Source organism: Orcinus orca, chromosome 15 (assembly GCF_937001465.1).
Source record: "Orcinus orca chromosome 15, mOrcOrc1.1, whole genome shotgun sequence".
Lineage (NCBI taxonomy): Eukaryota > Metazoa > Chordata > Mammalia > Artiodactyla > Delphinidae > Orcinus > Orcinus orca.
In genome coordinates, this window is record NC_064573.1 from 37,784,547 (window position 1) to 37,805,996 (window position 21,450).

The following is a 21,450-nucleotide window of genomic DNA, read 5'->3' on the forward strand; positions in this document are numbered from 1 at the left end:
AGAGAGAGAAGCTTAGTGGCCAAGGGAGCAGAAATCAGACAAGAGGTGCAGGAGCTGCCGCTGGGTGTGGAGAGGGGAAGGCGTGGCAGCCTCACCACAACCAGACTAGAACCACTCACAGCAGGGCAGTGACATGTCAGACACAGCACACAAGCCAGAAGCACCCCCTCAAACGCGCACACACACCATCCAGGCCCAGGGAACAAGGCAGTGGGCTGAAACTGGTCAGCCAACCAAGCCCTGGGCCTCCTGCGAGATACGCAATCCCCAGTGGCTTCTAGATGCTCGTGTTGCTGTCTTGGAGAAAGTTCAGCTGGAAAAATCCCCCCTTGTCTCAGCTCAGCTAAAAAGAGGTTTTGTTCACAAGCAACCAGTATGCTGAGGATCTAAGTCCTGAAATGTGCTGAGACCCCAAAGGGGGGCCGAGGGAAGCCCCGACGGGGGCTGGGGGAGATGGGAACCCTTCCAAGAGAGGGTGGGGCCTGCTCTGGACCCTCACCGCACCCCCTAGAGTTTCCCCTCAAGTGGACTTGTCATTCTTCCCACCCGGGGCTCCAGAGGAGATGGTCCAAAGATCTGGACCCGTACTGCCATCCTACCAGAAGCAGCAAAGGAAGACACACTCATTCTCCCTGCTCAGGGCTTCAGCCAGGACGTGAATGCGGGGCTGGGGACCGGGCCGGGGTGTTCGAGGGTGGGCTTACCACCTGCCTCCCAAACCAGGCATGGGGACACTTGGGGGGTTGGGTATAGGGACCAGAGTCCCCTCCCCACCCCTCCGCTGGGACAGGCTCCTGGCTGTAGGTGTTCGTTGATTGCTGCTGGGTCTCCTGCCATCAACAGACCAGCCCCTGCACGTCCAGCCTCTCCACTGCTTATTCAACCCCCTGGGGAGGAGAGGCACCAGCATACCCCCAAGTCCACGCCACTCTCCCCGTACCTTGCTGGTGTAACGAGGCGGCAGACCTCACCCTCAGAGGCAGGAAGGGCAGGGAGAACAATGGCCAAGCCCCCTGTTTGTCAGCTCTGCCCTTGGGGACCGGAGCCACAGGCAGCCACTCCAGTGAAGAGGACGGGTGACACGCCCTGCCCCCCAGGGGAGCCGCAGGAGTGGCTCAGGGCTTCCGGACGTTGACGGGCTCTGCTGCATGGTCCTTGGAAGTCAAATCCCAGTGGTCACAACAGCGGTTAACAGACTGAAAATGCCCAAACCAGCCTTCAGAGCTTTCCATGAGCCCTGCAGCCGGAAGTAGATGCTCGCTCCTCCTCGGAGTAACCCCAGGCCTCGCTGTCTATGCCTGTCATTGGGCAGCTAATCGTGTATGGCCTCGCAACACAGTTTCTCTCTTTATTCCGAACTCTTTACTATTAATTTGCTTTTTATGGTTTATGGTTTATGTTTCATTTCTCTTCTCCCCAAGAAAACTATAAGCTCAGTGAAGTCAGACACCAGGCCTGATTTTTTTGTCTTACCCTTGGCAACAAGGACGCTAAATAACGCCCCCCATGTCGTGAAAGCTGAGATTTCTCTATTTAAAACCTTCCGAACTCTCACAGGCATTTCAAGTCCTGAAGGATCTAGCCAATTGCAAGGACTGGTTTCAACAGAGCAAGCCGTCTTCCGGGGCTCCAGCCATGTGCCACCCAGTCAACTTCCATCTGTCCCTTCATCCTCAGAGGGACAAAATCATAAAACCTTAGGGAGAGAATGAAACTTTGAAACTCTGTGGTCCATCCCCATGCCCGCTCTGGGAATCCCCTCCTGGGCCATCTCTCACGCATGGTCACTGGTCTTTGCTTGTACCCACCTTCCAACAGGGACTCCACACTTGGCAGGTCGCCCATTCTGCTGTTGGCTACTGCTTACTAGACGTTCCCAGACAAAGATAGTCATGGCCAAGACATGGCATTTTGAGATTATGTCCAAAAACAATGGCTCTGGTGTTACTATTCATTGCCTACTGTGTGCTCTGTGCTCTGCTGGAGACCCTGGGGACAGAGCAAAAGATGTGATCCTGGCCTCAAGCAGCATTCAGTCTAGTTGGGGACCAGACAATAGAAAAAGGATGGCCCCCGCAGAGGAGGAAACACTGCCTGCTACACCGTGCTGGCAAGACCAGAGCCCGGGACTGCAGGCAGGCCACCTCTAACTGCCAGGTGGTGTGAAGCAGCTCCTTCCCTAGGCAGCCCCTAGTGTCCTTACCTGCAGAAGGAAGGAGGGGGCCCAGAGATTCTCTCAAGCCCACCCTGGCTCTCGCATTCCTGGGGGCACAGTCACTTCTCCGGGAGACTTCAGCTCGGTAGGCATTGAACCTGGAGGTGGAAGGGCAGCACCCCACTGGGGCACACTTTACATCACTCCTCACCTCCAACGGCAGTTCATCCAGTTCACTCAGTCCATTCAAGCTCAGAAATACGTGTACGTGGCAATAGCATTCCTGTGTTGTATATCCCATGGATTAGGGCAGGAGCCGGACATTAGAAGGAAACTTGGCAGTACCTGCAAGCTCACTTCTAACCAAGAACAAATCAAAAGAGCATAAAAATAAAGAGTATGAAGGTGCTGAGAGGACACAGTAAGAAAATTATCAGAGGTAGGAGGTCAATCCAAGAAGGCTTCCTGCAAGAAGATGTTGAGGAGGGTGTGAAGCAGTAAGCGGGAGGCGCCAGCTACGGGTGTGGGACAGCAGAGCCAGTCTCTCCACGGGGGCCTCACCGAGGTACCCGGGCATGGATCCTGGGAGTGTCCTCTGGGGCTTCCAGGAGACACCCAGGACCCTGCCTTGAATGGTACTGCTAACCCTGAAACAGTAAGTGTCGGTGGCCCCTCATTCTCAGTATGACATGGACATGTGGTCTTTGTATGGACACTTTTATCAAACTATGTGAGTGAGAATATGTTGTATTCTCCCCTGCATTTTCCACTCTAAAAATGCTTGCGTGGCATCTTACAACTCATCTCCATTCCTCTGCTGCTGGGATTTGCTTTGCCTGGTCCACACGCAGCCTTCATTGCACTTTGTTTCTTCTTGTTGTTTATATAGTTGGAGGACAGTGCCACCTGCCCTGAGTTCTCTTATTTTTGTTCCCTTCTTTCTCTAATTTAGTCTTTTCAAATAAGGGATAGGAGCGCAAATGCCCTCTTTCCCATCTCCCAGCTCCCTCTCTGGGCCCAAGTGGGATGCAGGGTGGGTGGGGGGCTCCTGGGATGGGGCCCGTCGGGGTGAGCTCTGGAGGCTGAGTCCCCATGCCATCAGGTGACCCTCACAACAGCCCCCCACTGAGATGAGGTGCACAGATGAGAGGTGGGGTCCACTGCAGCGCTGGCTGTGCCTCAGCCAGTGTACTGGGGACACAGCAAGAGTGGACCTAAAGAGATGACCAGGCAAGACCCAAGGCTAAGCCACCTGGTGTCCCAGCCTCCCTGCCCTGGCATAAATGGCAATGGACAGGCATCCTTTGTGCCCCTCAATCCTTGCAATCAGTGGAAAATTAAATGTTCAAGGCAGGGAGACCTATTTCATCCCTTTACAGCTTTTCCCCAGGACGGAAGTCTAGGACTCAGGCGGCCTAATTATGTGAGCACAGATAAGCCTCTTGGGACCTCAGTTTCCTCATCTGTAGATTGGGCATGATGGTGCCTGCCCCAGCAGCCTTGCAGATGTGTTAGGAAGATGAGAGAGTTGATAAGATAGCACTTTGAAAAGTATAAAGTACGATGCTCACCTGCCATGGAAATTTAATACTTTAATCTTAGTACGGTGACTGGTTTATGGAGGTTTCACGTAACTTAAGGGAGAGAGCAGCTGTGTAATGGAAAGGGAAGGGGACACAAAAATCAGAAGGGGACGATAGCCCACCATGAAGAAAAGTGCTAGTCCTTAGCTAGTCCTCAGCATAATGACTTTATAATCAATCAGTTGGCCAGTTCTCACTGGGTGCCCACTGTATGTGAGGGAGTGACTAGATGGTGGGCCGGCCGATGGTGAATAAGGAGAGAGCTGTCCCCGGGCAGAGGGGAGTGGAGGGGGCTCCTGGCACACAGTTCACCATGACACCCAACCGGAATGGGGTCTGGAGTCCTTTCCTCCCTTTACTCATCCCCAGACCCAGGCCGGACCCAGTACCCAGGCCTCCAGCAGCTGAGCCCAGGGACGCATGCCCCAGAACCAGGACTGAGGGGGAAGCTGACAATGGAGGGAGCATGGGGGAGGCGGCCCTGCCCAGAGACACCTGCAGCTAGAAAAAGTTCCCGCCCCACCCCCACCCCCCCACCCCCCCCCCCCCCCCGCTACAGCCCAAGTGAAAGCTGTTAATGCGAGCACCCTACCAAGATCCCTAGGGTGCCCAAGAGGGGAGCAGCATGGACAGGGCATCCTGGGGGGTGGGGGTCACTTTGGCTCCACCCCCGGAGGGGGTCACTGTGGAGGCCAGGAGGCGATAACTGGTATGGAGACAGGAAAACAGGCCCCCTGACTCCCTGCTCATCACCCCTCCCATCACTCCACCTCCACCTCCGGGATTTGGTCCCCATCTGCCCAGCAGACTCAAGACATAGAAACCGTTTCTGCAGCCTTTTGTTTGCACACTAGGCCTTAAACCTTCGTTATCTGGGATCAGTTTCTTTCTGCACTGGGTTGGGTTTCACGCTTGGCTTTAGGTTTTGTTTAAAGCCCCAGCAGGCTTGAGCTCTTGGGCGCTCTGTGCCGTACACCATCCTCCCCGGCTCCGACCTTCCCCTCCCCAGGTGTGTGTGGGATGGGGGTGGGGACCCACTGCAGTGCTATTACAGTATTTGCATTTATATGAGGCACAGACCCCAAGTCTCCCGTCTCTGGATGCTTTTACAACCCTGTGTATACATAATTTATTTTTGTTGCTATTTAATCGGTCTCTGTGTTGAGATGAAAAGTTTCCAAGGGGCCCCAGGTTATTATGCAACTTTCAATTCCAGCAGCATAGACTGAGTGCATGGGGCCCCCAGCCTCACTCAGCTGCAAAGATGGGGGCAGGGGATTGGGCAGGAGGTCGTGCGGTTCCCAGGCTCGAGGTGAGGCTGGGGTGGCTGGGGACAGGGTGCAGAGCCGAAGTCCACCTCCTGCGAGGGTCGGACAGGGGGAGAGAGAGCATTAAGCCACAGCCCCTGGGGCAAGATGCCGCCAGAGGAAGAATCCGAGCAAAGGGCAGGATCTTCAAAGGAACGAGCCGGCCTGGACTTTTGGTTTCAGAGTCAGGACACAGAGGGCCCGGGCAGGGAGGGATGCTGGAGGCTAAGTGGGAAACAGAAACTGCAGGTAGGTGCCTGACTCAGGAGGCAGAGGGAGGGAAGGATGAGGCCAAGTGTGTTGTCTTCAGCAGAGATCAGTCCGAAAAGGAGATGAGGTTGTTCTGTGTTCCTGAAGTAAGCCTTAGAGGACAGCCTCCATGCATGTCCAGAGGGGAGCCCCAGGCTGTCCAAGATCTCCACCTCCGATTATTTGTGGAACGTGGTAGCTTATAAATAAATAACCGAACAAAGGTGCTGTGGTGTGAGCTGAAGTTCTTGCCTCTGCCCTCTAGGGCTGAGGCCCTGGGAAGAGGGCAGTCCTGTGGGGGTGGCACTGCCCGCCTGGAAACTCCAGGACCCTTGACATACTAATGCACACACGGACACACACCAACATACATGTAGACACACAGAGATAGTCAATGACACAGGCACGAATACACACAGATCTGCGCACATAAACGCAGGTATAGACACACACAGACACACAGGCACACATAAAGAGGCACACACAAATGCACACACACAGACCTATACACACACCTTTCCGCCCTCAGCGGGGAGGGCTGGGGGGTGGGGAGGCTTCTCCCAAGAGAAGGTTGGTTGGAGTGTGGGGAGAGGGAACTCTGAAAAAACGTGCTCTCCTGGAAAAGCGTCCTGTCGGGAGTCCTAGGTGTCCGCTGGCAGGGTAGAGAGTGACCTTTCCAGCAGACCCTCTTGTCCCACGTAACCCCACTGACAGCAGATCTTCTTCCTTGGGGTGCAGAGTTAAAGTCTGTACCAAGCTGAGATTTTAGGGAATTGCATGGTCCTGTTCAGGAAAACCCAAGTAGTGAGTCTTTCCAAAGGCTTATGTGTCCCATCAACTGTACTGTTGGCGAAGCTCTTCTGTCCCAGCTCCTGTGGGGTGACACCCCATAGACATCATCCTTGGAAACACAGCCACCCCCCAGTGGCTACGCTCACAGAATAGAACCTCTCTGCTCAGCTGCTGCCCCCCTACCCCCGACCCTGTGCCTCTGCCCTCACAGTCAAAAGTCTACTTGAGAACGGCCCTGGGGGCCCCTCTCGTTTTACAGATGAGAAGATTGAGACCCAGAGCAGAAATGTGGCATCACCTTCTCTATCCGACCCCTGCCTACCCTTGGCTCATCACCCAAATGACGACTGGCCAGGTCCAAGCTCCATGTCTAAACTGTCCTGCTCCTTCCCCTTTCTCTGCGTTCAGGAGGACGCAGTCACTGGCCACAGCTTTTATTTTCTTCTCATCACCCTGATTATTCCCTGTTTAATTAAAATTTGTTTCAGCTAATAGGCCTTAAATTAGTATTTTCAAATATTGACATCTACAGGACCCTCATTCATTATTTTCGAAAGCTCTGGGGCTAATTGCTTTATCACTCTCCAATTAATTACTCATCCACTGGACAGGTAGCCACTGCCCCCAGAACATGGATGGACATAGTCACAGGTAGGCGAGGCCACACACACAACAGAGCATGCAGACATGCGTGAGCACACACACACACACACACACACACACACACACACACACACACGCTGTGGACGCCTTCCCCAGTAGAAGTCAAGCCTGGTTGGTAGAGTGTGTCTGTGCAAAGCTGGGAGACCGCAAGGAAAGCAAAGCGTTGCACGGCAGGTGTTTGGTACCAGGCCAGTCTCTCTTGCTGTCACACTGAGGACGCTGCAGGACTGCGGTTCTACAGGTCCCCTCCTCTTTGCGACTGTGTGAGGGACTCAGCTCTCCAGAGGGACCCAGCTGGGGACATCGGCAGATCCATCATGGTCTTACACTGTCCACGGAGCAGATGCCCCAGCAGCCCTGGGAGGAGCTGGGCATTGGCCTGCGGTCCCCTGTCACTCAACTGCTCGGCCCCCTGTGCAGTTTCCCACCTGTGCTACCGAGACCTTTAGAGAAAAACGGTAATGTGTTCGAAATGTCACCCCAGGACGCCCACCTCCTACCCGGGCCAGTGATCCCGCACAGTCGCTTTGGGTGGGACCAGGTGAGACCAGCTTCCAGCTGATGGAAGAAAGAGGCCTCAGCAGAAAAAGGATCTTCCCCAAATCCCCACCAGGATGTGCTCTAGGCTGCTGGGCCTGGACGCTTCCCTTGGGATGCCCAGCTTCTGTGTCCGTACGTGTCCCTGCCAAGGCTGAGCCTCTGCCCTGCAGAGGGGACAGGACTGGGAGACGGGCACTTGGCTCCATGCGGGCAGGTTTTTTTTTTTTTTTTCCTCCCTGTAAACAGTCTGGAGTGATTGGGATTAAAGTCTGCAAGTTACTGGTATCGCTTTTCAGAAGAGCCAAGTAATCCACGGGGATTAAAGAAGCAGCCGTGCTCATCTCCCACAAATGAATATCTGTCAGAGGCACTGACCTGTTAAAATAATGAATTTAATGTGTAGCAAACCGCACGGGCGGTGACGCAACATGGCCAGGCAAATTGTTTTCCACGTGTCCTAATGACACTTTGAAGGAAACAGGACCCCCATTAGGCTGCCCTGCCCCCAGCCCTCCACACCCTCCAACTCCCTTCCTCACCTCCCCAAGCCCAGCGGTTCCGCGGCTTTTCTGATGGAGGAAGGCGGTTGCTGCCCTAGAAACCATGAAGCCTGGCCTTGCTCAGCGCACTCAGGAGAGGCAGTCATCCCTCTCAATCTACTGCAGGTTTGTTATTGTCTCTGTGGGCCTTCGTGGCTTCCTCTACGGGCTCGCCCACAGCTCAGCCCCCATGTGGTCACCAGTAAGGTCTCGTGTGGCCCTGTGCCCCGCCTTAAGGCTCTGTCACAGGACAGTCTGTCTCCCTCCAGACCCTGATCCTGTCCAGCCCTCAACCTGCCACCAAACCCTAGGACAAGAGCTGGGGCTGAAAAGACAGGCCTCTGGGGCCAGCACTGTCCATAAAGGGAAACTGAAGCCCAGAGAGGGGACCTGGCTTCCCCTCGAGTGTCCATGGCAGGCAGAGGACCAATGCCCCCATATTCCACCCCCTACCCAGTTCTCCGTCCAGTCCCACTCTTCTGAGGACACTGAAAATGGCAGTCTGGGCTGCCACCTGCCAGCACGCATCACAGCTCTTACGGTGGCAGAATCACGGAGCTAAATCCAGGAGTGGGAGGACGTGGCCACGTAGCCGGGATGAGGGAGTGAGAGCCCGCCTCCCCCTCCCCACAGCCAGGACCCATGCTTGGGGGCAGATCTAGCTGGGAGCTGAGGTGCCAGTCCTCTGCTGTTGGGGGCAGCCCCTAGCCAGAGTTGGGACCACACTCACCTGAGGGAAGGGGCTGTGTCCTTCTCCTACCCCCGTGGCCGCTGTCTATCACTGCCGACCTGTCTTCTGTCCCTCCAGCCGCTGTCAGCGGTAGAGGAGCCAGCTCTGCCCTTACCTGTGTCCTCTCTGAGTGATGGAGGCCCTACCCCCAGCACCTAACAGAGAACCAACGTATGGACAAAGGTCCCCTCAACAGGCAGCCCTGTTCTGAGCCCTGTGGTGTGCCCATCTTCCACCGTGTCCCCAAGCTGGCGAGGACAGTAGCCCTAGGGCTTTTGCCAAACAACTTTAGCTTTTGCAGATACAGATGGTCTGGCCTGTGCCAGGGGAGCTGGTTCTTGCCCCTAGAGCTCTCCCAGGGAACCCACTCTTTTCCTTCCTGAATCTCCATGAGGTTTCTTCCCCACGGACAACTGTTCGGTGACCGCTCTAATTAGGTAATTATGAACAAGTCGGTGGAAAGGAAATGCACTTTCTTTTTTTCTCCTGTCCTTTCTTTTTTTAAAAGAAATCATGTGATTATGAATTTTCCAGGTCTCAGGTATTCTAACCTAGGAGGCACTAATAAAGCCAGGGGGCAATTAAATGAAATTAGGTGGCAAGCTGAGAGGCAAGGCAGGGGGGTTTCTTGAGGTGGCTGCTCTCAGAGACCTCCTTAGTCAGCCTGGATGAGGCACAGGGAGAGGGCTAGAACCCTGGAAGGGCCTTGTCGTTGCTGCAAAGCCAAGATATTTAGCTGTGTACGCAGCCTCCCCATTTTAACCTGAGGGATTCTGCCCATGTCACCAGCCCGCGAGGGACAGATGACATGGTCCAATGAACCATCTTTGCAGTCATGGGCAAAGCATGTTTAGGTGCCAGCCCTGGACTTGGCAGGATGGGAAACCCAGATCATTGGAATAAGTTGTCTCTCTCCTCGGGAGTCCCACATTCACACCTGACAGGTCCCACGACAAGATGGGGCGAGACCAGATGTCCAAAGAGGAGCATAGCCTTTAAGAGACAGGAGTGTCGGGAACGGAGAGCCGGCCGTGTGGACCACAGTGATCAGAGGACACTCCTGGAGAGGGCGCGGGGGGACCTGCGCAGGGTGGTGGCCAGATGTGGAGGGACAGAGGATGCACTTGGGTCTGAAAGGGCAGAGTGAGGGATGGCACGGAGGGGGTCCAGGTGATAGCAAGTCAAGGAGCAAGAGAGGAGTCTCTGGAGCCCAGGGCCCTGGACTTGAGAGCATGAGTGGGGAGTCTGGACCCCCTCTTCTAGCCAGAGTGGAGGAGGCGTGAGAAGGGGCAGGGGCTGGAGACAGCAGGCGCTTGGTGGCGGGGTGGGGGCGGAATAGCCTAATCACCTGGCTGGGAGGCTGGAGGGGAGGGCAGATGTGACCCTTCATCCACAGCCTCAGGGGACACAGGCCCCCACTGTGGCCACAGGCATTGCTGCCAAGCCGCTGGGAAGACTTAGCTCCAGCCGCAGCAGGACTGCACAAGCCCTTAGTTAGTAACAGCACGGGCAGTGTTGCTTGTACAGGCTCACGGACGCTCAGAGCGCCCAAGGCAAGAGGTGCTGGGTTCTGGAGTCAGGCCAGGACCCTCCAAGGTGGGAGACAGGGTCTCGGGTGGAAGGCCGGAGCTCTCTGCCCAGGAGGCATGTTTCCCTCTTCGGTGCTGACAAGCCCAGCACCCGTTCTGAGTCCTCTCTGCACCTCTTCCTCCTCGGCAGGCTGCTCGTTCTCCGTTCCTTCTAGATGCCCCTCCTCCCCAAAGCCTCCCATGATAGCCCCCTGCCCCGTGGAGCAGCACACCTGTGCACAAGCTGGGTTTTGTCTTAGATCTTGTCACTTTACCCTGTCTAGGCTTTCTAGGGATAAAGCCAAGAGCAGCTCATTCCTGGGGTGAGAGTACCAGCAAATCAGAGCCTTGTAGATGCCACAGTATTAGAGAAGAGGGCTAGACCATCCCAAGTTCATGGAAGAGGAAGTTGTCGCACTAGGCCAGGCCCCATGAGTCCTGGAGGGCTTCCCAGAGGAGAAGACTTAGGAGGGTGGAGGAGGGAGACGCTCAGAGAAGAGGAGGAGGTGGCCTGGCATATGACCAGTCTGGCATCTGGCCAAGGAGCCGCTCCTTATTTGGGGTAGACCCGGTAGCACGATGAACCCCAGTGAAAGATCCGTGATGGTCTCAGCCATGGCCAGTCTCCCTGAGCCTCCCCAAGCCATTCTGCTGAAGGTTTTGAGTGGAGAGAAGCAGAAAGGAGGACAGGCAGGCTTCCTCCACTTTTTTAGAGGGCTTGGGGGGTGGCTTCAGTAGACCAAGGCCACGACTCTTGCCAGGACTATGGGTACCTCCACTATTTTGATTTCTCACTGCAATGGTTTCACCCCACCTCTCAGCCCTGGGTTTGGGCGGGGACCATAGGCTAGTGACCCAAGGACACACGTGCCAACAATGGGGGGAGAGTAGGAAGGCAGGCATCCCGCTGTCTGCCAAGGCTGGATTCAAGGGCGCTGCACTCAGACCCCACCTCTGCCAACAACGTTTCTTAACCCCACTGCAGACCCACCTCCAGCCCCACCCCCGCCAGGCAGCCTTGCCAGCCCATGTTGGTCCCACAGGGTCTCCCTTCCCTGTGAAAGCCAGTCCCCCCTGGAGTCAGCACCCCACAAGACTTGAGAAATTCCAGTCAAATCTTTAGTGCCATTTATCTCACCAGGAAGACCCTCACAGCCCAATCAGATGTGGGTGAGCCAAGGACAGGGCCCACCCTTGTCTGCTTCCTCTGCCTCCAGCCCACCTTCTAGGACTCTCGGCACTGCATTGGGGCATTACACGGGCTTGTCTTGAGCTGATGAGCAAGCTCATGTGTGCGGGAGGAGTGTCCATTCTAACAGGAAGACCTGCACACTGGGAGCACCAGCTGTTCCTGTATCCTTTCCAGCCCTACTGAGCATCAGAGAACGTGGCTTGGGAAAACGAGACAGAGGGATGGGTACTGTGTGTCCTCTGAAGAGCCCGGGAGAGGTTTGGGGGTGGGCTGTGCTACTGCAGAAGCTAGGAGGAGCAGGAGCACTTGTGGGTCGTTTCTGCTGGAGAAGTAAAGCAAGGGAGTCTTTTCCATTGAGAAAGGCGCAATGGGGGTGGTCTGTGGCCAGTTTCCTTGGCAAAACATGGCAGGGTACGGGCCATGAACGTCACCAGGGCAACCGTAAAAGGCGGCGTCCCCTAGTCACAGGACTCTCCCTCACCCCACCCATATGCAGGAACACACACATACACACTCACACACATTCACATACACACTCACATGCACTCACACACACATTCGCATACACACTCACAGGCTCCCACGCGCAATAATACACATTCAGTCTCACGTTTTGGGGTACAGCTGCTCCCTCCCCCAGGCTTCAGTCTCCTCTCCCGGTTCCCCCACTTATCCCTGACACTTGCAGGAATGACTTTGCCTTTTGAGTGGTGCACTTAATAAAGGCAGGGGTTTGGAGTCAAAGCTACAAGGAGTGTGAGGGAAGGGGGCCCTGGGAGCCAAGAGGCTCCTCCTTTCTCCCTGGTAAATATCCTGTTTGTTTCACTGGAGGCCTGTTGGAGCAGGGAGAACGCAGCTGTTTTTCTTAATGGGCCACAAGGGTTGCCACTGCCCGGCCATCCCAGGGTGAGGCAGGCTGCCATCCCCTCCCGCCCTGCACTTGCAGATGAAAGAAGGGATGCTGTAAGTGCCTAATGAGGCCAGGAGTCTGGTCCCTGCTCAGGCACTAAACCCTTCTGTGATCTTGAGGGAATCACCTGCCCCCTAGACTCAGTCTCTTCTGAGAGAGAGAAGAGACTAACATCTACGTCTACGTCTAATGGACGTAGTAATTTGTTACCAGCAGCATAGTGGCGTCTCTTACAGCAAGAGGGATTTGAGTTCGACACAAAGGGCTGGCTTTTGGAAATGAGAGCTCTTAAGGGCAAGGACCCAGGAATATCCCCTCTCCGTGTTTGCTCACACTCTGCTACGTTCGTTCTAAAAAGACATTAATGTGGGTGATGGGAGGGAGGCGTGAGGATTGCCTTCCACGGAGAGAATCAGGCCACACTAATCCACACGGACCGAGGGAGGCTTGAATTCACATCAGATGTTTACAGTGCACGTTTCATAGGCTTCACGTGGCTGTCCCCGGGTTGCTTGACCATCAGTTTGCTCCAGGAGCGCATTTTCTACGCATAGAGCAAAGGTTGACCTCAATCACCCTCACGCCTCAGACGCAGACTCACGCCCGAGTCTCCAGTCCATTTATCACTCAGTGGCAACCACTGAGTCCCCACTGGGCGCTCAGGCCCCCGGACTCTGGAGAAAGGAGCACGTGGCTGCAGCGGCAGGCGGCCAGGTCACTGTCTGGCTGGGGAGACATGACTCACACTCATGACACAAGCGAGAGCAGGGGCGGCCATCCATCAGAGCGGGAGGACTCCAAGAGCCTCCTCCATTGCAGGCAGAGGTGCGTGTGTGCTGACGTGGTTCAAGAAAAGCTTTGCAGGGCCCGGGGTGGCAGCGACGATGTCCCCTGCATTTAAGAAGGTGGCAGAGACCCCGTGGCATCTGCAGCCGGGCCAGCCAGAGCCCAGGAAGGTAGAGAAGGTCCCCGGCTCCCTGGCTCTGGCTACAGCCCCGCCTGTAATACTTCCTCAGAACCTTAGTTTCCACCTCTGCAAACTAGGGGTATGGGGAGATCCTGCCTCCAACCGTGGGCTGGGAGACTCTTGGCAGAATGCGGGCTGGCATGTGCCCTGAGAGGGCTGGGAGGGAGGTGATGGGGTCAGAGGTGGGAGGGTCAGGACTGAAGATCCAGCAGATCCTACAGGAAAGAGCGAGTTGGGGGAGGGGGAAAATTGGCCAAGGAGACTTGGACTGTCCCAGGCTCAAGCCAAGTCCTTACTTAAGCTGGACCAGAGCAGGGCAATCAGACATGGCATCAGGCTCTTACTGGGGAAGGCTAGGCCCTACGGCCCCTCACAGGCGTCCAGACAGTTGAGGCTCCCAGGGAGACCAGGAGGCAGGGCCCCAGGAGCTGGGAGGAACCTCTGATCTGCTGGGGGCACTGCACTTTTCCTAGTGCTGGCAACGCTTCAGGCCTGCAGCTTGTGCTCCGAAAATTCCCTTCATGAGGTTCAGGAAAACCTTCGCCCTGCCTGTTGGCTGAAGCAATCATACCTCTGGGCAGGCCCAGCCCCCAAGCTCAGGGGACAAGCACTGCGCCCTCTTCTCTGCCAGGAGCTGGGCCATCCTGATGGCGCCCACGCCACCCAGACCCCTGCCCCGCTGTGCAGAGCATCCTCACAGGCAGGAGGGGGACACAGCGCCTCCCATGGGGCTCCCGGGGCCTGTCCCACCTCCACACTTGGCTCAGGCAGTTCCCTGCGCTTCCCTCTCTCGCCACCAGCTCAAGTCCCACCTCCTACACACAGCCTTCCCTGAGGATTCCGTCCGCAGGCCCGCAGTCCCATTCTCAGGTGCTTCATTCACTCCTCCTGACGGCCCTGTGAGCTAAGTGCTGTCGTCCCTTTTAGCAGATGGGGAAACTGAGGCACCAAGAAGTGCAGTCGCTGCACCCTCACGGTGAGGCCACACTGCTTCTCACAGCTGCTGCCGGCCATCAGGCACTGGACAAGAATCAGCCCCTGCAGCTCCTTCTGTGCAGAGGGCCAGTTTTCCCCTCGCCGCATGGCCGTCTTCTTTCAGGCAAGATCGGGCTGCGAAGTCCTCCGTCCTCGTCCCCACCCCCAGCCTCACAGCAGGGTTCCAAAAGCTGGTGGATCGATGTGCTGCTGGATTAGGATAGCAGATGGCTCACACGAGCACGAGATGCAGCTGCCAGAAGCCCGGAGTGGCCGTTTTGTGAGTCCTTCACAGAGGACACCCCTCCCACTGACCCTGTGCCACCACAGGGCTCCGTCCCTCCCCCAGATCCTTCTGTGAACTGGCCCTGCCAGAGGTCCGGGGACTTGCGAAGAGAAGCAGACAGACCAGGAACCTAGCAGGACTGTTGCTCTCTTTGTCCTTAAAAAAATCCTATAGGGACCCTCCCAGTGTAGAGTGGACCATGTTGGCCCCTGGGTCCTATACTGTAGGTACCCGAGAGTTTTCCTGAGGGTTTTATTGTCTCCACTCTGCCAGGGAGAGGGCACCGAGCTGACTTCCTGACCAGCGGTCCAGGCTACACAGCCACGTCCCTCCCATCCTGGCCCTGACCACACGCTGAGGCAGCTCTTTGGGCCTCTCCCCAGTGGGAGCACCAAGGTCTCTCCCTGCCCCCTGCCCCTGGGAAGGATGGGATGGGGGCTCCACCCATCCAGAAATGCTGCGAATCCTCAGGCTTGGCCTCCGCTCTAGCTCCCAGCAGCCCTGAGGCCGGGGCCCTGGTGGGAGGTTTCTCTGGGGTCACAGACCTCAGCCCCAGCCCCTTCTCCCCTGCCTCTCGTCCTGATTCTCAGAGTGCCTGTGGTTCCCCAAGTAGAGCATTGCCGAGAGATTAAACCCCTCCCCAGTACATCTTTCTTGAGTTGCAACCACGAAGATAATTCTGGAATCATTTTAAAGAAATGCAGTTTCATCACTTAAATGTGCAATTCATTTGTAAACCCGTGTAATCAAACACAGAAAAGTAAAACCAATATTGATTAGCGATTAGCCTATACGTTCCATCACATTCATTGAGCCCCTCCTGGGTGTGAGGCCCCGCACTAGGCATTGAGGAAATAAAGAAGAATAGGGCTCTGCCCGCCCTTGAGGACAGAGGGGACCTGCATCCCAGGTGCTCGCAGCTGGAGCCTGCAGCCTCGTCAAAGGAATCCAGTAGGTCCCTTCCATCCGGCCCCGCTTCCACCCTACTCTGTGCACCAGCTCCATGCCAGACACCAGATTAGCGTGAAAGTCAACTAAGTCTTCCAGAAAGGAATTGTCAAGTGCACCTAACCTTGGCTCAGGTGGACAGTCTGGCTCTCGGGGGACCCACACACTCCCCGACAGTGGGCACCCCGTCGATGATTCGAGAAGCTATGCGCCTTTGGCAAGTTACCAAATCTCTCTGGGCATTAGTTTCTCCTCTAAAAAGAATGTTCAGTGGTCTTCTTCCTGTCTGAGAGATGCTTTGCAGCATTTTTTGATTATCCTCACAGCAACCCTATGAGACAGTCAGGGATATGTTTTTATTCCACGTTAAATTTTGAAAATGAGGAAAACGTAGGTGAGGCAAGGGACTCGACTTGGGCCACACAGCGGGGGCACTGGAGCCGAACCCAAACCTTCTGGTTCCTTCTTCATGGCTCTTTCGGGATTGGGTTAGGTGGTCTCTAAAGCCCCTTTCACTCTGAGAATTCTGTGACTCCAAGGGATTGGGATACAAGCACAGCCCAAGTCTGGAAAAGCTGGAACTACGGTTGGAGGCTCGCAGGGGGCAGTGGTTCTGAACAAAGGGAGCAGAGCCACCAAGAGTGACCAGCCAGGACGGCCTAAGTGCTCGGGGTTTAGGACTCCACAAAAAATCAGACCTGCCCGAACTTGACCAAGGTTGAAACCTCCCAGCCACACAGTAATTCGATTTTTCGACGATGTTCCCCCTCTGGTTTATTTATCCAGAGGTAATTACCGCCCGCGGAACTGGGCACTGGAGTTTCTGTCCTTCTCCAACCACATGCTTACTCTTCTGCATCCCCACTGTGTGGAGGGGGACAGACGGAGAGGCCGGGCGGGGACATGACTGGGGCCTTTGGTCAAACTGCTTTGCCTTGAAGGAGGGATGAGTTTCCAGGATGTCCCTAACTGGTGGCACTTCCAAGAGGTCAGACACACCAAGGGTGTGGACAGGCGCCAGCCGTTGAACGGAGGGAACTGAGGGGTTAAGAGGAAGGATTTAGGAACTTGGAGCTCAGTTGGCCCCAAAACATCCTTCAGACCATCCTTCAGATAAACTGTCACCCACACGACTCATTATGAGCTGGTGACATTTCTTACTCGCCCCTCTGTGGGTCTGGTCTCTAAGTGGTCTTTGCAGAAAGACTGGGATGCCCAGAGGGTCTGACGGGACAACCAGGGGGGGTTGCCAGCGTCCAGAGATGGCCAAGATTAGGATCAGACTGGGCTCTGGGGTCCCTGTAACCCTGGTACCTGTAACTCTCTCCTCCTAGCTTTATCTCTCTCCTGATTTCCCGGTGGGCTCTGGGGCAGGGCATGCTTCTGGGAGAGGGTTCCAGCTACTGGTCAGACAGGCAAGAAGCACCCTGGGAGGTCACTGTGGGCCCCGCCCTCGGGCTGCCGAAGCGAGTCAGCACCACCTGGCCAATGGCAGGTGTTCACTGGGGCTGTTGTATTTCGCTGGCAGGGCCCTGGGAAGCTGTGGAGAAGGACCCTAAACCTGCAGAAAAGGAGATTGCCCACAGGTCAAGTCAGAGAAGCAGGGAGGAAGAGGGAAAAGCTGGGGAAGTCCAGCACTGTCTTTGGGCTGCTTGTGGGGAAGGGAACAGCTGGAGGTAGCACCCACTCATCACGAGCCACCCCTGCAGATGGGCTTGTTCACACGTAGACCCGGCTCCCAGCCTCCTCCCCTCGGAGCCCAGGTTCCCTGTCCAGAAAGCTGCAACTGTGCCGGCTCACCAAAGGCTACAGGCAGCCTCACGTGACGGAGACGGCTTCTTTACTTCCTATTTCTTTCTTTCCATCCTTCCTTCCTTCCTGCCTTTCTTCCTTTCCCCCGTTAATATTTTTCTCTACTCCTCCTTCTTCCATACTTTCTCCTTTCCTTTCCTCTCTCTCGCTCCTGTCTTGCCCTCCCTCCCTCTCCCCCTCTCAGTTCCCCAGGGAGACACTGCCGCCCCTAACATTTCCACCTGCCTTGCTTCCAAGCCTCCCTGATTTCAGAACTGTGCGTTTCTGCCCCTCAACACACGGCAGATGTGTTGCAACAACAGGGGATATGCAGAGTGAGGAAGAGCAGGAGGAAGCCCGCAGCCTGTTAACAAGGCCTGGACACTCGAGAGTCCTATAGACCCTCCGCTGCCTGAAGGCCCAGCCCTGGGTGTGGTGCCTGAGAAGACACACGGGCCTCCCAGGGTGGCCCAGCAGTGTGCCCGAGGATCCCCTGGGTCCTCTTTTAAAAGGCTGGTTCCCAGGCCTCAGCCCCAGAGCTCAGGCTCGGTGTGTCCGGGATGGGGTTCCAGGATCTGCTTCCTTAAAGAACAGACCAGGTGATATGAAACAGGTCCCAACCGCCTGGAGGGGTGGGATAGGGAGATTGGGAGGGAGGGAGACGCAAGAGGGAAGAGATATGGGAACATACGTACATGTATAACTGATTCACTTTGTTATAAAGCAGAAGCTAACACACCATTGTAAAGCAATTATACTCCAATAAAGATGTAAAAAAAGAAAGAAAGAAAGAAAAAGAAACAGGTCCCAAGATCCTTTGAGGAATCTTGGGCTAAGGATTCACGTGAAAACTGTGTTTGGTCAAGTGTGTATCCACCTCAAGCGAAGGGCTGAGGAATTCCTGGGACAGCAGCTGGAGAGCCGGCAAACCGGGGGTGGGGGTGTGTCCTGGAGGCTGATCCCTTGAGTTGGGCTCTGAAAGTTGGGAGGATTTGCATGGGTTGTCAGAGAAGGGAGGATTGCAGAGCAAATTATTTGAGTCAGATACTTCAAATGGCTAGCAATAAATTGGATGGATGGACAGACGGATGGACGGGTGATTAGATGGATGGATGGATGGATGACTGGATGGATGGATGGATGAATGTCCTCAGTTGGCCCCGACAGACCTCTGGGCTCTGCACTGCTCTGTTGTACTGGATGTCTGTGTTTTCAGGCCACAGCTCTGAGGGGCATGACACGCTCCCCCTAACCAGATGTCTCACTTGCCACCACCCTTAGCTGTCCTTCCGCGTTCTAGAAGAGCCGAAACCAAGGAATGAAGGTTAAATCTGGCTATTTCCCCCTCCCTGCCCCACCCTGGGCCCAACATTCAGAGAAGAGTTAAGTGACAGAGCCTCGTTCTCCTGTATGAATTAATAATTGATTCGGTAACAAATCACTAATATTGCAGTCGTCGTGGTGAATAAGATAATGAATGTGATCTGTCCAGGGAGTGTCGTGTTGTGAGGATTCAGCTGAAATTATTCATAAATGTGATACTCTTCCTCATCTCCAACTGGTGCTAGTTTAGCTCCTCTTTTTAATCTTCCCAACCTGTCACATTCGATGGTGGAAATCGTCAGGCTGCATATACAACAGAATATTAAGGGGGAGCTACCAAGGCATTATGTCAATTTTCAAGAGGTAATAGAAACAAAGTGCCCACAGACCCTTTCCCACTTCTCTTGAAGTTAAAAACTAAGGCTTTTTAAAAACTTTCTGGATGGGTTCTTTATCCCATCATTGAGAAGGAGACCCCAGGTCCAGAGACTTGGACTGTGGTCCCTACTTTGTCACACACTTGCTATGTGACTTTGGGCTCGACACTCAACCCTCCTGGACCAAGTTTCCCATCTCTGAAAGAGAGGTGATCGGGCCTCTCTGCTTTTGTCCTGAGGGTAATGAAAGAACTGCACGGTGATGGGAAAGAAAGTGCTCTAGGCCATGGATGGGTAGGTGGGCTGAATTTTCTCCACTGCTGTCCCCTACTTGTTCATGCTCTTCTCTAAACATGCCTTCCATGAGCCCACCAGGGAGGGCCCCTCCTTTTCTCCTTCCTTCCCCATCTGACCCATCCAGCCCTCTGGGCTCAGTTCTGCTTCCACCAGCTCCCTCATGAACACTTTCCTGATCCCACCTCTCAAACATGCTCTTTCTTCCTCTAAGCCCTCCCCAGTGCACGCCGGCCCTTTCTTACCCTGCTCTTCCCTACACACCCTCATCCCTAGAAGGCTGCAAGAATCTCAGGAGTGGAAGCTGTCCTTTACATCTTTGAATATATCAATAGTAAGAAAGAAAGAAATGTTTGTAGAATGAATCCATTGCTAGGTGGATGGAGAGATGGATGAAAGAATAAGACACTTGAAACTGGCATCATCCTTCTTTCAGTCAATGAGCAAGTGTTTGCTGAGCTCCTGCCATATGGCTAGTGTTGGTGTTTATCTCTGCTGCATCAGGTTGGAAATCAGAAAAAGTGTCAGTGACCCAACACTGAGTGTTCTTGGAACAGGATAACCGTGATCAGACTGGGTTTGAGGGTAGAAGTCATAACATGACAGCTGACAGACCCTAGGATGGGCCTTTTGGAGGCCTTACTGTGGCGGCCCCACCCTACAAAGGAGACCTGGAGTACAGAGGATGCAGACATTTAGCTCAGCTACACAGCTGGTGCTACAGGGCCAGATCCTGGGCCTCCGGACCACCAGACTGTTGGTCTTCCTTCATAGCAGAGGGTGACACAGAGAGGGAGGAGGATGGGTCACTTAGCGAGGAGGAATGGGGCTCTGGAAGGCGGCGGGGCTTCAGTGGGAAGGAAGCATTTGTGCCAAGGGGTAGATGCTGATTCTGCCAAGAGATGGAAGGGGTGAAGGGCTCTCTGAGCTCCCTGAACACGTCCCAGTCAAATCAAACCTTTCGAACACATCCCACAACAGCCTCGCACAGCCTTAACCACAAAGTGAGACACACAGCGCTCCAGAGCAAATGCTGACACACACAGAGACGCTCACTGACACAGGTGAAAACACTACAGACACCCACATAAACAAAGGCAGAAAGGTACCCCATGAAACACACAAGCCTACACACTTGGGACACGCAGACATGAAGAATCATACGTGCTCATCCAAGCCTTCGTTCTGAGTAAGTTATTAAAAACATAGACATCGCTGGCTCCCAGGGTCAATATGTTGTTTTTAAATTTAAACATGAATTTCCATTTCATTGAGCCTCCAGGGCTAACAAGATGTGCTGTGACAGGAGCAGCTAGCTGGAAAAGGCATGATTGAGGAGCAAGCCAATAATGTGTGTGCACAGCCTGGGCTGGAAGGGGAGGCTCCTTTGCCCAGCCGCCACCTCCTGGGAGGAGCCAGGGGCAGGCAGTGAGTGCCGCTGCTACCACTTAGCACTGAGTTCTGACCTGGTCACACAATCCATGTTTCCAAAGCTAAGAGGTCAGAATGTGATAGAAGCAACATCCATCCATCCATTCATCCATCCATCCATCCATCTCTTCATAGTCTAGGAAAACCCAGACAGACCTGGTATAAGGGCTGTGGAGGTGATGGTGAGAAGATAAATGCTGTCCTTGGCTCCTGGAAGTTTCCACTCTGACTGGGATAAGATGTGTGACTCAGTGAACTCCAGCCTGGAGACCTTCTGTGTGCTCCAAACCTCCGCTCTGTATTCCAAACAGCACTAGGCACTCCAGTTTATAACCACACCGTTAGCAATCTCCCCCACCAGGTTATAAATTCTGTGAAAGAAAGCATCATAGCTGTCTTGTCCAGCAGTGGACCCTCAGCACCTCACCCACAGTTGACGCTCAATGAACGCTTAATGAACTTGTATGAGATTGAAGTTCGCCCTTTCTCACCCCCAGCACCTGGCAGGCAGCAGTGTGTATGGTTGATCAGTAGAATAGGAGTGAGTGAGTGGGGAAAAAACCAACACATAGCAAAGAAAGGGGTGCTCAGTGGGCAGGACTTGCTCCTTGGACGAGGTAGACCGGGAGGGCAGGCGCCCACATGCCTGGCCACCAGAATGTGGAGAAATGGTGGCCGAGAGGGGCAGCTGTGGGCAGAGCTGGGAGGGAGACACGGTCAGACAGCTGAGCCCACCCCCGAGGGCCATGACCCAGGCACGCAGGGAGCTGTGCCAGTCCCCCCAATCCAGCCCCAGCCTTGTCCTCACCCCAGTCTGGCTGTCCCTCTGG

General features: G+C 54.8%; 1 protein-coding gene across 50 annotated transcripts in view; it reads left to right on the forward strand.

The window, feature by feature from the left end:
- Positions 1 to 21,450, forward strand: part of CELF4 (CUGBP Elav-like family member 4) — a 299,515-nt gene that overhangs the window by 124,765 nt on the left and 153,300 nt on the right. The window lies entirely within an intron of this gene.